This window comes from Pinus tabuliformis, chromosome 4_1 (genome assembly GCF_031772625.1).
Source record: "Pinus tabuliformis cultivar Carrire ecotype Pingquan chromosome 4_1, CPIR1, whole genome shotgun sequence".
NCBI lineage: Eukaryota > Viridiplantae > Streptophyta > Pinopsida > Pinales > Pinaceae > Pinus > Pinus tabuliformis.
Window position 1 is genome coordinate 892,406,543 of NC_142303.1, and position 16,953 is coordinate 892,423,495.

Here is a 16,953-nt window from a genome sequence, read left to right on the forward strand (position 1 = left end):
GGGATGGGTGACCTCCTGGGAAGTCCTGGTTACCGGGTGCAAGCCCCGGAAGTGATGATTGATGCTATGTGATTCATTTCACTAGTTTCAATCCCACTTCTTCACCCCTGTGAGCATCACCCGATGCAATGAGTGCTAAGTGAACTATTCAAAAATCATTAGAAATTAGTCAGTTACGACTACCTCTCATGGAAATGGTCATACGTGAATGACTTACTTAACGCAGTTGAATCCCAAAATGATATCTAATCAAGGAAATTCAAGAGTAAAGAATACCAAGGGTCAATACCATGGTATTAGCCCACAATATTGAGTGGGGTAATGGTTATTTGATCCCATCCAAAGAATACCATAGTCTCTAAGTGTTGTTTTGGTCTGAGGTATTGAGGAAGGCTAAAAACTATATAAGGAAGAGAAGATCAAAGGGCCAGGTGTGCAAGTGAAAGGATTTCTCAAGAATACTTCTATCTGAAGTATATTTTATGTTATAGGGGCTATGATTATGATATGATCTAAAATATTTTGTGCACCTTGGATACAATGTTGGATCAGGATCATGAGATCTGAAATGACTTATCATTGTATGATCTAATATTGATTGGGTTAGATCTGATTTCTTACGCATGTTTTATTCTTTAAATGTCATGATCTCGGTATGTCTGAAGCCTGGAATAGCAGTGAAGTTGTAAGTTAATATTTTCATATCTATATGTTGGTTCGCCTTGGTCAAGGCCCATATACACGCAGGTTCGACTCTTCCAAGTAGCGTATGCAAAAGGAAATCCTATTGTTTAGAAATGACTTATCTATCTAATTAGTGTTGTTGTTTGCCAATGAAGTCTTCTTACATCTGAAAGTAAAACTAAATGCATAAGGAGTTTGTCTCTGATTGATTGATTGATTAAGTTAGAAGAGTTATCTTTGTTGTTGACTGTCTATATCTCTGCAATTGACAGTAGATGTTCAAAATATTACTGGTTAGTACAGATTTGATTTAGAAGTTTTTATGATTCAGTAGTTTTGGAGGTATATGCAGGTTTTGTTACAGGAAGTAGCATATACATGTAGGTTGGGTTCATTAAAGTAGTGTATACATTATGATGTATTATTCTTTAGGTTTCAGCTGGTTCTAAATGATGATACAAGTTTCTAGCTTCAACACAGTGTTCTGGTGACAATGATCTGATTGTTCAGATTAACTAGTTGTTGGTTGATGCAGTTTGAGTTTCTAAGTTCCTGATAGGTCTAGTCTGAAAATTTGATGAAATGAGGCATTCATATTGTATTGTTGTGTACCAGGAGCATCCAGTCTGAAAATTAATGAAATGTGGTCCCTAGAGGAAGAGAGAAGTTCGTAGCCTTCGGTAGGCTAGTGCCTACATATTAGTAAACATATTGGATAGTACATGAGCTACAGGGTTGTAGCTCCCTTCCAGTAGAATCTGGAAAATGAGAGAAGATTGTAGCCTTCTACAGGTGGGTGCTTGCGTACTGGTATGAGTCTACACCAGTACAAGATTGTAAAAATATTTTCTTATATTAAAAGAAGATAGAAATGACGACAGCAGGTGGTTTTTCTCCCGCATTGGGTTTCCACCATAAATCTTGTTGTTCATGTGTGTTTCTTATGTGTGATGGTTTATTATGTTATTATTGCACATAGTTACTATATTGATGCACTGATTAAAGATCAACACATGATAAATTGACTAACTCCTAAGTTATGGATTTGAGACGTCTGTGGTTTATATCTTTTAATTTAGAAGCCGGAGAACCCACAGTAATAACCATTTTTCATCAATGTTTCAAATCCCAACAGGGATCCATCATTAGGACATTCTTGAATGATGATAGTAGAAGAGCTTTAATGAGAGTATTAAATAGTTTATAATAGTATGAAGTGGGAAGATATGTCGGCTGAATGTTTTAATCATTTATTTATTTATTTATTTATTATTATTATTATTATTTATTTATTTATTTGAAGTCAGCTTGGTGGAAGCGATACGTCGATGATACCAATATAAAATGGACTCATGGTAAAGCAGAGCTTGACAAGTTTTTTATTCATCTTAACTCTATCTCTCCAGAGATAAAATTCACTATGGAGCTTGAAGAGAACATGAGCATCCCATTTTTAGATGTGCTTATCATCAGAAAGAAGGATGGCTCTTTGGGACATAAGGTTTTTAGGAAGTCAACCCACACAGAAAACTACCTCCACGCTGATTCTCACCATCACCCACCCCAGAAGTTTGGTGTTCTAAACACTCTCGCCATCAGAGCCCTTCGAATGTCTGACTCTGAGCATTTGGATGAAGAAAAGAAGCATTTAATCTCAGCTTTTAAAGGTATAGGCTACAATGAAAAAGAAATTAAAATAGCTATACAAAAAGCTGAAAGAAAGGTGTTATCTCATAAGCCTAAGGATCAAGACCAACCTCAGTGTGGGAGGGTTTTTCTTCCTTATATTCAAGGAGTAACTGATAAAATTGCAAAAATCCTTAGAAAGAAAAACATTATCACGCAATTCTCAGCACCTGGAACTATTAGGCAAGGTATGAGGTCTGTCAAGGATAATATTAATAGACATCAGCTTAAGGGAGTCTATAAAATAGATTGCTCATGTGGAAAAAGTTACATTGGTGAAACAGGTCGATCCTTGTAGACTAGACTCAAGGAACATGGAGTTGACATTAGGAATGAAAGGTCTCGAACTTCGGCCCTTGCAGAGCATTCCACAAAAACCAAGCACCATGTCTGTTTGGAAAACGCTTCAATTATCGCACGTGAAGATAAACATCATAGGCGAAAGATCAGAGAAGCTCTTGAAATTATCAAACATCCACATAATCTCAACAGGGATAATGGTATTGAGATTAGTGGTAGCTGGCTTCCCTTAATCAGAGAAATTAAGAGCGCCAGTACATCTCAGGCATAGAGCTCAGCAGGTAAATTTCTCTTTCCTTTTCTAGCAATTAGTAGTTAGTTGCTTCTCTATTAGGTATTAATTAGAACATTAATATTATTATTAATTATTAGTTATTAATTATTAATTATTATTATTAATACATTAACTTTATTAATTATTAATTATTATTAATACATTAAAATTAATTTTGTAAGTTATTAATTACTAATTATTATTAAAATTAATATTATTAATAAATATTAGTTATTAATTATTATTAACACATTAACATTGATATTAATAATAGTGATATTATTTATAGTGATTTAATTTATTAATCATTATTAATATTATTAATATTTATAGTTAATAATTATTAATTATTATACATTAATATTAATAATTATTAGCTATTAATTATTATTGATACATTGACATTAATAATTATTAGTACATTAACATTAATATTATCATATCATCAATTATTAATACATTAATATTATTATTAACTTTTAGTTATTAATTATCAATTATTAGTTATTAATCATCAATTATTATTAATACATTAACATTAGTATTATTATTATTATTATTTTTATTTATTAGTTATTAATTATTAATCATTATTGGTACATTAACATTATTATTATTATTATTAAGTTTAATATTAATATTTAATATTTAAATATTTAAATATTTAATTTTTAATAATATTGATACACTAAATACTATTTTAATAATAATAATAAAAAAATGAAAAATTTACGTATTATTATTAATATTTATTGAATATTAACTCAAATAATAAATTTTTATTATAAAAATAAATAAATAAATAATAATAATAAATAAATGATTAAAACATTCAGCCGACATATCTTGCCGCTTCATACTATTATAAACTATTTAATACTCTCATTAAAGCTATTCTACTATCATCATTCAAGAATGTCTTGATGATGGATCCCTGTTGGGATTTGAAACGTTGATGAAAAATGGTTATTACTATGGGTTCTCCAGCTTCTAAATTAAAAGATAACTCATAAGTTCTTTGGGTATACATTGGTTTCTTTAATCACAGTAGCGTACACACACAAGTTCACTTCACTGAAGTAGCGTATATAAATCTGATTGGGAATTGAAAACTATTTAATTGTAAATATTGATTCACCCCCCCACCCCCTCCCAATATTATTTCCAACATCTTATTCCTATCCATTTTTATGCAAAGGCTTGCTTAAATTATGGCGAGAAGTAGCTTATGGTAAATATGTTATTTATGTCAAAGATTAAGAATAAAAAATCACTACACAAATATCTAAAAATAATGCATGAATATTGGAACCATATCCATTCATTACGACATAAAATATGTGAGGCAGTTTTCCACATGGCATTATATTGTGCAAATGTTGCAATAAGACCTTCAAGTTATGGTCCAATTAAATGTTTGAAAATTATTCTTTTAATAATATTGAAAAATAAATATTTATTGTTCAAAGTTAAGCATTATAAGTTGCGTTAATCAATGTTAAACTAATAATGGTCAACAAGTAAATCGACTATTAGGGTCCCTTGGTAGGAACTAATAAGGGAAAGTTAAAATGCTATAAACATCTAACCTTAATGTTTAGGATTTCTATATGGAAACTAGTTGAATTATTTCAAAAAATAATGCAAAATATATAAAAGAAGTTCATGACAAACACCATATTTTTTTTAATATACTTCATTTTTAATAATAATAAAAAATAAAGCTTTATGACAAAATAGTTGTTAATGATGAACATCCTAATTTTAACAATACATGACATTAATTTTAATTCAAATTAAAAGATATAAAGAAGGTGATAATAAGCATTCTTTTTTTTTAGCCCACTGGGCATAGAGCAGATGGTGATAGGGTGTTTTGTTAAGGCACTCCATGGGCAAAAATCCAGCCATGATAAGGGTTGTTGTGGCCTAGGCTAGGTGTGATCCCCCGGTGATTTTGACGGTTTAGATGCCCCTAGGTCGCAGCTACTCAAGCCACTAGTTAGGTGTGTGAGTGATTTCAAGATTCACATAACCTAACAAACAAACAAAAAAACATTGTATTTATTTATTTTATTTTTAATAATATATATTATAAGTTTATCCATTTTTATGATAAAACTGATATTATGATATATGTTATTTTCTTTATTTATGTCAATAGGCGTGTTTATTTTGGAATAGGGGTTCTAGAATTTTAATTTAATTATCAATCATTATTAGGTGGATTGTAAACATTTAATCTCCATAGAATATTCTAAAATATTCTAAGTAATAGTCACAAAGTAAAGGTTGAGATTTATCACAAAAGAAATTATGCCCTTTCTACCCTTTTAATTAAATTGACTAATTAATAAAAATATCCTATGATCATATGCCATATAAACATGAGTTATGATAATTTGGGCATGTGATATTAGTAATCTATGGCATTGGTCCATGATATTGTAACAAAGCCTATTTATAATTTAAGAATCTTCATGATAAAGTACAATGAATATTCACAGTTAAGAAGCTTGTTGCATGTTTTTTTAAATGTATATATGTTTAACTCATATATTAAATTTTTTTTATAATAATAATAAAGCTATGATTTAGTTAATTTTTATGGTTTTTTTAGGTTTGTTAATAGTAAACACATAGATGGAGTATCTATGTGCGGACTGTGGCTTGGGCCTGCTGGCCTGAGCATTATAACACGGGAGCTTCACATAGGTCAACTATGATCTCAACTCCTATTTCTTCAAGATCTTATTGCCTCAGTTGTTTTCCATGCTCTCAGTTTTGCGGATCCTTGGTTGTGCAGCCCACCATGGATGAGATGGCCCTTAAACCCCCTTTTACGAAGGAGATGGCAACATTTAATTCCCTTGTTTCCAATGGTCCAAATTCCATAAATTTGGCCCCTCCCGCTTTGTGAAAAAATTAGATGACATTCCAAAAGTGGAGGTTAATGCCCCTGTTGATAGGATTTGTGCTCTCCAACTTGAAAATCAGGGCCTGATTAGTCAGTTCATAGGGATTTGGCCCTATCCTCACACTGTTCAAACCTGGGTTGAGAAGAACTGGAAGCCCCTCATCTCAGGTGAAGTTATTTCCTCTTTTTGTGGTAAGGGGTTTTTAACTTTTTACTTTGAGAACAAATTAGAATGGGAACTAATATTAAGAATTGGACAGTATTTTATGGGCACTCAAGGTTTATATCTAGATTGATAGAACCCTAACTTCAACTCGGACTATGTTATATCCATTATGGTCACAATCTAGGTTAAGATCCCCTACTTGCCTTTGTACTACTAGAATGATGCTACCTTCAAGCTCATTAGAAACTCATTGGGAAAATATATAGAGTGTATAGAACCCAAGGATGCACTATTTTCTTGTGCAAGATAATTCGTAGAGGTTCATATGGAAAAAGGATTATCGACAATAATCAACCTCTGTATTAACAACTAGTCCCATGTGCAGGAAGTGGACTACGAGAAAATTCCTTTTAAATGCAAAATATGTCATGAATATAGGTTATTTGCAAGAGGCTGCCCAAAAATGCAAGTACCACAGGAACAACAACAAGATCAGAATGATTAATGGAAGTAATCCAAAGGGAGAAAAGGATAAAATTGGCAACAACCAAAATCTACCCCAATGACTGGAAAATCTCCTCTCAAGGATGGTCAGGGCCAACGACCTTCTTTTTCTCTCACCAAGCAGTTCCGTCCATGTAAGTAGCTCTAGTGGGGAAGGAAACCATTATGCAATCCTCTCTAGCTCCATGGAAGATGGTTAACCCTCTCAGCCAATAGCGAAAGACCCTCCTCCACATCAAGATCATGAGTCTTCTTGCAACCCCAGTTATATCCCCCCTGAAATCCCTCTATCATCTAAAATCTTACATAGTAGCTATGAAGAACACTCTGAGGAAGAAGATGATGATTTCCTTTCGTCAAAGGAGACCATAGGACTAGAAATCAATGCTAGTTTGTTGGATGAAAAGTAAGAAAAAGAGAAATAAAAGGAGGCAAATCGGAGAACCCGTAGGTCGGGTCACAAGTCTAACAAAGATATTAGGTTAGAACAAACTAAAAAGGATAAAGAACTTGGCTTTCAGCACACCATCCCCCATCAGTTGGTTGATCATGTAAACAAAGGAGGGAAAAAAGGAGCTATAGTAGGTCCCATCAAGGGGACAACGTCCTCCAAAAGTAAATGATGAATATAGTCTCATGGAATTGTAGGGATATTAAATATGAAAAAGGAATAGAAGAAGTAAAGTCTTTGATCCTTAAAGAAAAAACTTATGTGGCCCTCTTTCAAGAGATGAAGATGATTGAGATTGGGCTCTCACATAAGCATAATAAAATATCACTACAAGGAAAATACCTTCTAGCAGAGATTATAACGAAGGTTTTTAGTGTTATAAAATTCATAAAAATTGTCAAAAAAAACACGTCCACTACAACATCTATTTGTCGTAGCAGATGTTTTAGCAGATCTAATAACGAAACTTCATCACAACTAAAAAATATAGGCAGTTAGACGTTTTAGTGGATGTGTTTTAGTGGTGCGTTTAATATAAAAATAGCACTGGTGTGCTACCACTATAAAAGCATCGGTGTTGTAAAGTTAAATAAAAACATTGGTGCTCTAATAATAAAAATGCACTGGCTTGGACAATCTGCAATACCATGCACTGGGGTGTTGAATGCAAACAAGAGCAGTGCCTGAAAATTATACCACCCTAGTGCTTATGTCTTCAACAAATTCCCTAGGTTGTACTTTTAAGGAATAACATCGAGGCAGGAAAAAACCTGCTACTTTTATTTAAATTTACAACACTAGTTCTTATGAGTTGTACAAAAGCACTGGTGTGCTACTAATATAAAAGAACTAGTGTTGTTAATTTGAATAATGCATCGGGGTTGAAAATAATATTTTGGAGCACTGGGGCATTGGTTCTATGAAAGCACTAGTGCTTTAAGAATTACAATGCATAGGGACGTACAATCTATGATACCATGCATCGGGGCGTTAAATGCAAATAATACCGGTGCTTGAAAAGCATAACTCCCCGTGCTGATTTTTTCTGAATGCCCTGGTGTTGTACTTTTCAGAAAAATCATCAGGCCACGTAAAAAAATATTATCATACCTGTTATCACAAAACCTAACCCTGACAAGCTGCTGATCAGTAGGCCTTGAGTAACTGTTTCAAACCAACTTTTGGCTGATGCTTAGCCTCCTCAACCTGAGAGGGATCTCTCACTAGGTTAAAGATTTTAATAATGGATTAGATGGCTAACTCTATGAAACAAATGAAGGAGTGTAAATGGTTGAAACATAGTCAATAAATATCCATTGGGTTTATGGAGTCAAAAAATGCTTAGTATGACAACAATATTAGTTAAACATGGAAGTCAGGGCATCAAAAGTTCAATGTATCAGTTAACACATAGAAAGATGTAGGAAACATAGTCTAAAAATGCATGAAGGAAGTTAGAGAATTGCTAATGAGTTCTAAGTATCATACATTCATACCACTGCAAATAAGGATATGATGATAAACATAAAACAATCCACCATTGAACTCTTTCTGAATCCTGAGAAGTAAAGCCAAAGTCTCTATTCATAAAAACATAATCTTCTACAATGACACAATATGAGTGTTTTCTCTAAAAGTTTCGAACCCTTGGTGCATTACATCTCTTGTCATATATAGAGTTTCCTTACAAGCTTTAATTCCTTCCTCTAGCAAGAGGGGAATTCAAATTTCTCTAGACCTGACACCTATTGAACTTTAAACAAATTATTAATGACCACTGACAGTAAACTAACAGTCTTAGAGACCTAATTTGACTAGGAGTGTAACTCCTTATCTATGTTGGCAACAACCTTAGCCATGAAAACAAACTCGTTCTTTGACATTTTTCCCTCTTCATCTTTGGCTTGAGTGATGACTTTAAACTTCATGTTGGCCTTTGATTGCTTGTCCTTTAACTGTCCCTGGATACTAGGAAAATTGCCCATGTTTTTTCTGCTTTGGTCTTCAAAGTGGTTCCTCGAATTTTGCTAACCATTTTATCCCTTTTAATAACATGTGATGCCTTGAATTAGTCCAAAGGTCCTACTTATATACTCATGCTAAGACAAAACCCCTTAGAAGCTGGTTGAAGCATGACAACTTTCTGAGCTACTAAATGATTGTTGTTTTCATAGCGCAGAATTTGGAGATCTTAAATGCCTCTCATTCTTTGAATTTTCCTTTGCTTAGTATTCAAAACTTCTGAGATGGCCCTTTTGTGTCTTCTACAGTAGCATTCTTTCATAATGGTTCCCCCTTTTTCATTTCAAAATTGATTCAAAAAACAAAACTTGCAGCTTCAGCAGTTTCGTAGCGCGCTATGAAACTGTTGTGCATTATAAGTCATTTTTTAGCAGTTTCGTAGCATGCTATGAAACTGTTGTGTGAGTCAAAAACAGTGTTTTTTGTCATTCTTGGGATTTTTAATGGCTTCTCCATATGCAAATGAGCCAACCAAAACTGACATTGTCCATCCAAAAATAATCTTCAATCTTCAAAAAGTAAGTTAGCATATGAATCCTTTACATAGCTTCTGGGCACCGATTTGGTTAAGTCCGAGCCTATGAATTCTCACTTCAAAAATTCTTGGTAGGGTGCCATTTCAAATTTAAAGTTCTTGAACCATCTCTCCTGGTCTCTTGGTATCTCGGTGACTGCAAATATGACCTCAGCAGAAATTGGAATTTATAGCACTCCAACTCTTGAATTCAAACCAGCGAAATTGAAAGCAAAATCTTTGGTTACTTGAACATGACCATCTTGAAGTTTTTCGCAGAATCTCCAACAGCGCACCAATTTGAATGCATGTTCAACCTCTCTACTTATCATGAGCACATCTAACCCTTCGGGCTCAGCTCTAAGACACCGGCCTGATCTGTGATTTTTCCTTTCTTCAAACATGTCTATGAAATCCCTGGAAAGAAACTTGAAGATAAACCTGCACTGTATTGGTTTGAACACTGCCTCGCTTGAATTTGAAACTGAGAACTGCCTCACTTGAGCTTTCAAAAATTGTCGATGAGTGTCATCCTTAATCTTGCCAATTGTCTTCTTATGCATGAAAGGAACATGGGAAAAACTAAGACTAACTCACCTCACCTTACTTTTTTTGAAATTTGAAAGAATGTGTACAAGACATCTAACGAATCTAATGCATGTGATAGGCATGGTTCAAGGACTGACACATGGTGATGAAACATTAATGGATTTTGATGGAAAAGACAGCTAGACAAGATCTGGCACGAATCCTGATTTCGTAGTGCAACCAGTGCAAATTATGGGTTTTGCGCTACAAAATTTCCTAGTTACGAATCCCTGTTTTTTTAGCACACATAGTGTAATTTTATGAGTTTGCACTATGAAAACTCCTAGTTGATTTCTTAGCACATGCCAACTTTAAAACAGTCTTAACACATTACACCTATGAACCAATGTGGGACTAATGATAGTTAAAACAAGATTGTTGACCTTATTTAACAATGGGAGCAAGACTCTATCCTATGTTTTAGACTCCCTAAACAAAGCAATAGAAATGACTTGACCAAGACTGACTTACAACTTTGAAACCATACAAGTTGTCCAATTCTTTTTTTTATAGTGATAACAGTACCGGTGCTTTTACGTAATATAATGCACCAATGCATATTTATTGTACAAGCGCACCAGGATTTTCTATGGAATACCATTTTTTATTATTATAAATATTGTTGCGAAAAAATTGTATTCAGAGCAGTGCACATTAATATATGGTGACCCGACATCCATTTTCTATTTTTTTGAAACATCGACTTGTGACAATGCAATTATTATGATTTTTTTAATTTGCTATTCATCAAAAAATCAACATATATCTTATAACAGTATTCATATAAATTAAATTTTGTTTAGTGCATTTATATATGATGTTTGGATTTATTTGTTATATCATCAGATTTCGCATCTCTTCATTATAATATTTAATAATCCATATATTTAATCAGTTGTGTAAGATTTCATAGCGACATTGGACAATGCAATAGAATAAATTAAAATGTATTTTATTATATATGAATAAGAGTCTCTTTGTCATACAAAATGGGATAGTTATTGGTAACCCCTTGTCTTTTAATTGGGACACTATGTCCATTACATTAAACAAAATGTATGATTTTCACAGACAATTATTTCAAAAAATACAACAGCTTGCATTGATATCCAAATAGATAATCATTCTTTGTTGGAACTGTTGTTAGTTCTCGAGCTACTTCCATGACTTGGGTTATTTGGACGAATGTTTTGTTGATTGCATCAATTGTTTTTGTCTTCTTCAAGCTCCATCTACAAACATAAAAATAAAGTGTAATGAGTGTATCTATATTGGTGAGAATAACGAAATTTGAAATAAACAATATACATCAACATAAACCGAAAAGCAATGTACCATACCAAGAAGTAAGTCCTTAATTATACACATTCTTTCAAAAACAAAACGCATTCCTTCTTTCAACAACTCTTCTATTGGCATAGATCCATACTTTGTTTCCTGCCAGTTTTAAACCCCATAATAAATCATAGATTTAATATAAAGGATTTTTATTTCTATTAATTATAAACTCAAACAAGTAAAACAACATAGGCACTTAAAAATTCCACAATTAATTTTTGATATGTCAACATATACTCACAACCCATATTTAACTCAATGTCAATCAATTCTGGCGATGGCTCTTCTTTGTATGTTAGCACCTATTTGAAGACATTCAAGTATGGTTGTTATAAAATAATTTAAAATATACAAAAATGAAATATTAAGTTGTTATAAGGAAATATTAACATTTACTCACAAACTTTGATATCAAACATTTTCTTCCTAGTCGTCCTATTTTATGTGCTGAATGGGTTCCATCTTGTTTCTTTTTTTGCAAAAAAATACTTGAAAAGTAATGTTTAACACTAAATTATTTATTTATGTGTACCTAGTAGAAAAATTCAATGATTACATACATTTAAAGCATGTTGGTGTTGAGATGGCTCCTCCTATGATGCAATTATGTCCATTTCTTTAACCATCTCCCAGTACCATTTTTTGGACATTCCTACTGGCATGTTTCAGATGTCATCTCGTTGATCCGTTAGGATTTTCATAATCTTCCAAAAAAAGTAATAAACTATTTTTATATTGATATATGAAAACTAAATATAACAAAATTGCTATTAATAAATGAATGCAGTGCAGTAATATATACATATAATTCTAGAAAAGCATTTTAATTAGGAATATTACTTTTTGAATGATTTTTTTTGTTGTTATATGTTATTTTTACAAGTCTGATAGTTCTCATTGACCATTTCTCTCGAAACACTTCCTGTAGTTTTACTATAACTTGGTTCTTGGAATCATTGAATTGATTTTTGTATTGTAAGTGGAAAGTACATCTATACATTCGTTCCACTATATCCCTTAGATTCTTGTAAAAAAAATCCCCTTTTCATTAACCTCCAACACCACTCGAGATGAGCTAAGGAAAATTCATCGTCATTTACATCAACAAAAAACAAAACAAAAAAACAAAAACCAAAAAATCTTAGAACAACATTCTTTTCCTTTGTCGTTGGTTCCTACAGAACATTAAACATATGTGAATTAATAAATTGTTTGAAACATGTTATCTAATATTCTTAAGTATATTATTAATGAAATTCAAAAAAACAAAAACAAAAAACTCATATTGAATAGTATTTTTTCATTCACACGATTCATCCTTCCGCAATTTTTCCATCAGGATTTTACGCTCTTTTGCACCTAGATCAGAAAGAATATTATCGAGCTTCCTCATTTTGTGGCTTTCTGTGACACACACTAACTAATCCATATTAGTAAACTTACATATAGTTCAAACATATTAATTTTTAAAAAAAATTACAAAGAACTTTCCTTTTTTTCTTTTTTGGATGTGTTATCATTGTGTCGATCATTATTCTTGCTACTTAACCACTTCTCACATTTTTTTTTATCAATATACAACTTGTACCACTCTACAAAAGCCATTAAATATATTTTATAAATAAATCACATAATTTTCAGCTAAAAAATGGTGTGGAAATCGGTGCGCTTATGTGCCTAAACGCGCTAGTGCTTTTATTTTAGTAAGGGCACTGGCACATTTAATTGTTGAGCACCGACAACAAAAAATATTTTTGTAAATAACTTTAAATTATGATTGTATGATATGTAACAATAAAAGCACCATCGTCATAGTAAAAACGAAAACATAAAGAATTAAATAAAGTTTTTTAATGTGTGGTATATTAAACATGGCGCACCATGTCATTTTTTTTTAAAGAGACAGGGCCACTAGTGTTTGGATCCAATTCAAAAACTAGTCCCCATGCTTTACATGTCAAACTCCTTATATATAGTAACACAAACCATTAAATCTGAAATGCCTAAAATGAAAAGCCCTAATTATGAAGTGGTGTAATAGGCCTGGTCAAAAATCCATGTAAAAATTAATAAATGTAAACTGAGACCTTAGTCATGGGACACATATTCCAAGCTAGATGGTGGGAAAAACATCCTAGTGGGGTGTCACTTTGCTTTATTAATGGCTGAAGAAATTGGCAAAGGCAATGACAAAGGCTTTGGAAAGGCAAAATGGCATTTATTGGCATGTATTTATGAAAATGATGGAAATTAGGAGAAAAGGAAGGTGAAAGGTCACAACTTGCATGTGAGGAGGAAAATGAAAGAAAATAATGGAAAATTGAATAAATTAGAGGCCTCATTAATAAAAAGGTTTCTGAGGATCAATTCACAGACTTTTGTCAGTTTAGTTTTGGAGATCTCATTCTATTCTCTCTCTCATACTCTTGGACACTTAGAGTTTTCTTGGAGTGCTCTTGGAGGAGTGTGGCATACATGGGATTTGGAGCAAGAATGCAAATGAAAAGCAGGAAAGCGCAAGAGGACATCAAGATCAGCAACTACAACAGATTTTGTTTGAAAGTACCAAGTTACATGTATGATTTTCTTGTTGGTTTTGGCATGCATGGCATATGCGTGTGGTTATTTGGTCATGATATGTCATTGGCATGGAGGATTTCTAGATTGACAGTGGTTTTTCCTAGCCTTTCCATTTCCTATATAGCCATGGAGTTGTTGGTTTTACTTTTGTTCTCTAGTTGGTTTTCTTGTGCCTTTGGTTGTGGGTTGAGTTATTAGTTCCTAAAAGCCTTGGTTGGACAAATTCTCTGAAAGCCCTATAACATCTTGGGTTGATCTACTAGCCTTGGAAGCCTTGGTTGTACAAACCCTCTGGAAGCCCTTGGTGGGTTGAGTTACGAGTCCTGGAAGCCCTGGTTGGACAAATTATTCGAAAGCATGGTGGCAGTTGTGGGTTGAGTTATTAGTCCTGAAATCCCTAGTTGGAACAAACACTCTAGAGCCCTAGGAAACTTGGGTAGAGACCAATCTGGTGATGGTTAGTGATGTGTGATCATGAGGTGGAATCACTAGTTGAGGGTTGAGGTGGTTTAGCCTCTGGAAGCCCTGGATGGTTTTGATCTATCTATTTTATGAGATCCCACATTCATGCTTGGAATATGGCACAAGGGTGACTGGCTGAAAGAAATATTTGCTTCAGCCTAGTCTATGGTCAGGTGGTTCATGGAAATCCCATACCTAGTCAGCTTATGCAATCATCAATAAGAGATCTTTCTTCTTGGTATTTTATGGGTAAATATACTTATTTATATGTGGCTTATATGGCTATTCTATCCTTGATATTTTTGTTGGTTATATGTTGGTTATGAGTGAGTTTTATGACAATGATCATGTATGGCTCTCATCATGTTTTGGTTAATCACTGAATGTACAATGAATATATGGATTAATAGATAGTAATGCAATTATGGTGATGAGGCAACAATGCTTCTTAGTGATTCTCAGATAAGTGGGAGACCCCTATGCTTAGATATGTTGTTTAAACCTGTAGGATGCATATTTGTGACATGTGTGACGAAATGCCTATCATGGATAGTAGGGGTCCTGTAAGGTCCTCGTTCAAGTATTTGCATCTGTATCATTTTTTTATGTTACTTTTCATTTCTGGGAGTATCCTAGAGTTATGGGCACTGGCCTAAGTCCTAACCCTGAAAAAGTAGCACAGAATTCAGAGTCGCTGGCACAAAACTACCTAGAAAAGTCCCCAGTCGCAAGCATGCCTTGTTGTGGGAGAAGATAGAGGTTCCTAGTCACATGAATGCCCATTTCAAAGGAGAAACTGAGGCTTTAATGTAGTGAAATGTTAGTTTGTCTCCTGGGTTGGTTACGTAAATGGGTTGGATGGCTCCTAGGGGTTCTGTTGCATGTGTAGAAGGTCAGGTTTGTTGTGTTCCATCGGTTCCACTTCCTTAAATGATATATAGGGAGTTGAATCATATCATAATGACTCTTTGTCACATGTTTACCCTGGTTGGTCGGTCACTTGGGTAGATGTGGGAGGAGGTTGTTATAGAGTAGTATCAGAGCATGGTTTCATTCTCCTTAGGTGATGTCTGGTTTCTATTTCCCTTGGATGAAGGTGTTGTCGCATATACATGTCAATTGCATATAGGTCCTTGTGAGTTTGGTTTATGTGCTTGTTTTGTATGCATGGCATTGGTTATGACTGTAGTGGTGTTGCCATGTGAAATTCGATAGTATCGTTGCTGAATATATTTATTGTGAGTGTATGTCGACCATGCATCAGTTATGTGTGTTAGTGTCTATATGTTGTTATGCATACATTGGATGGATGATGGTCATTGTGCATGAAGTCATGGTGTGTGGTTAGCATAGTCATGCATTGATAACTAGATAATGGCTTAAAAGATGCCTATATTTTGACTTGATTATGTTTATATATGTATTATGTTAATTTGGCCAGTCTTACAGATGAGACATCCTCGCCAAACTATACTAAGGTACGTTGGTTTGTTTATGGTTTGGTTTACATGACATAATACACCTTGCAGGAAGAAGAGATCAAGATGACTGGCAAGATGGTAGATTAAAAAGATTCTCCCTATGAATCAGATGAGAAGCATAGTGTTGGGCACTCTTTTGACTTAGCAGACAAATGAGGATTTTGAAGGAAGAAATAAGGAGTTGCAAGATAATGACAGAATCATGCAGGAATGGGAGAAACAATCAGAAGTCAATGCAGTAATTATTTAGAGTTTGTCAGATTTGCAAAGACAAGGACCACTTCGAATAAGTTGTGGATAGGAAGATAGCACTAATGGAACCTAAGGCAGTAGACCCCATAGCGAGCACAGGTTAGATAGAGATGACACAATCAAGGATGGCAGGTTATTGGATACTTTGAATAGGAGGGGTGATAGACACGGGTATTATTATATTTTTGATTCTGACATGTATCATGGTCATCATCGTTATCATCCTTAAAGGAGGTGTGGTAAGGGATATTTTTTGGATGAGTTCAAGAAAGTAAATCCATGTACATTTGATGGGGAAATGAAGAAAACATGAGATGCAGAAGCATGGTTGCTTGGAATGAATAAGCTCTTCAGGTTGCACAATTATTTAGAGAATATGAAGGCCATGATAGCTACATTCAGTCATAAAAGTAATGTGGATATCTGGTGGGAAGATGTAAAGAACATCAGAGATTTTTATGAGAAGGAGTTGACTTGAAGTGAATTTGAGAGACTGTTCAGGAAGAAGTATCTATTGGATAGGTACTGTAATGATAGGGAAAAAGACTTTTAAGAGCTAAAGATGGGCTCTATGACCAATGAGGAGTACAGTAGCAGATTTCTGGAGTTTTTGAGATATGTGCCTTACATCAAGGAGGAGAAAGCTAATATTCAGAGATTCATCAGTGGGTTTCCAATAGCATTCAAAGACAGGATTAAGTTTTATGAGCTTAGATCATTAGAAGAGGCCATAT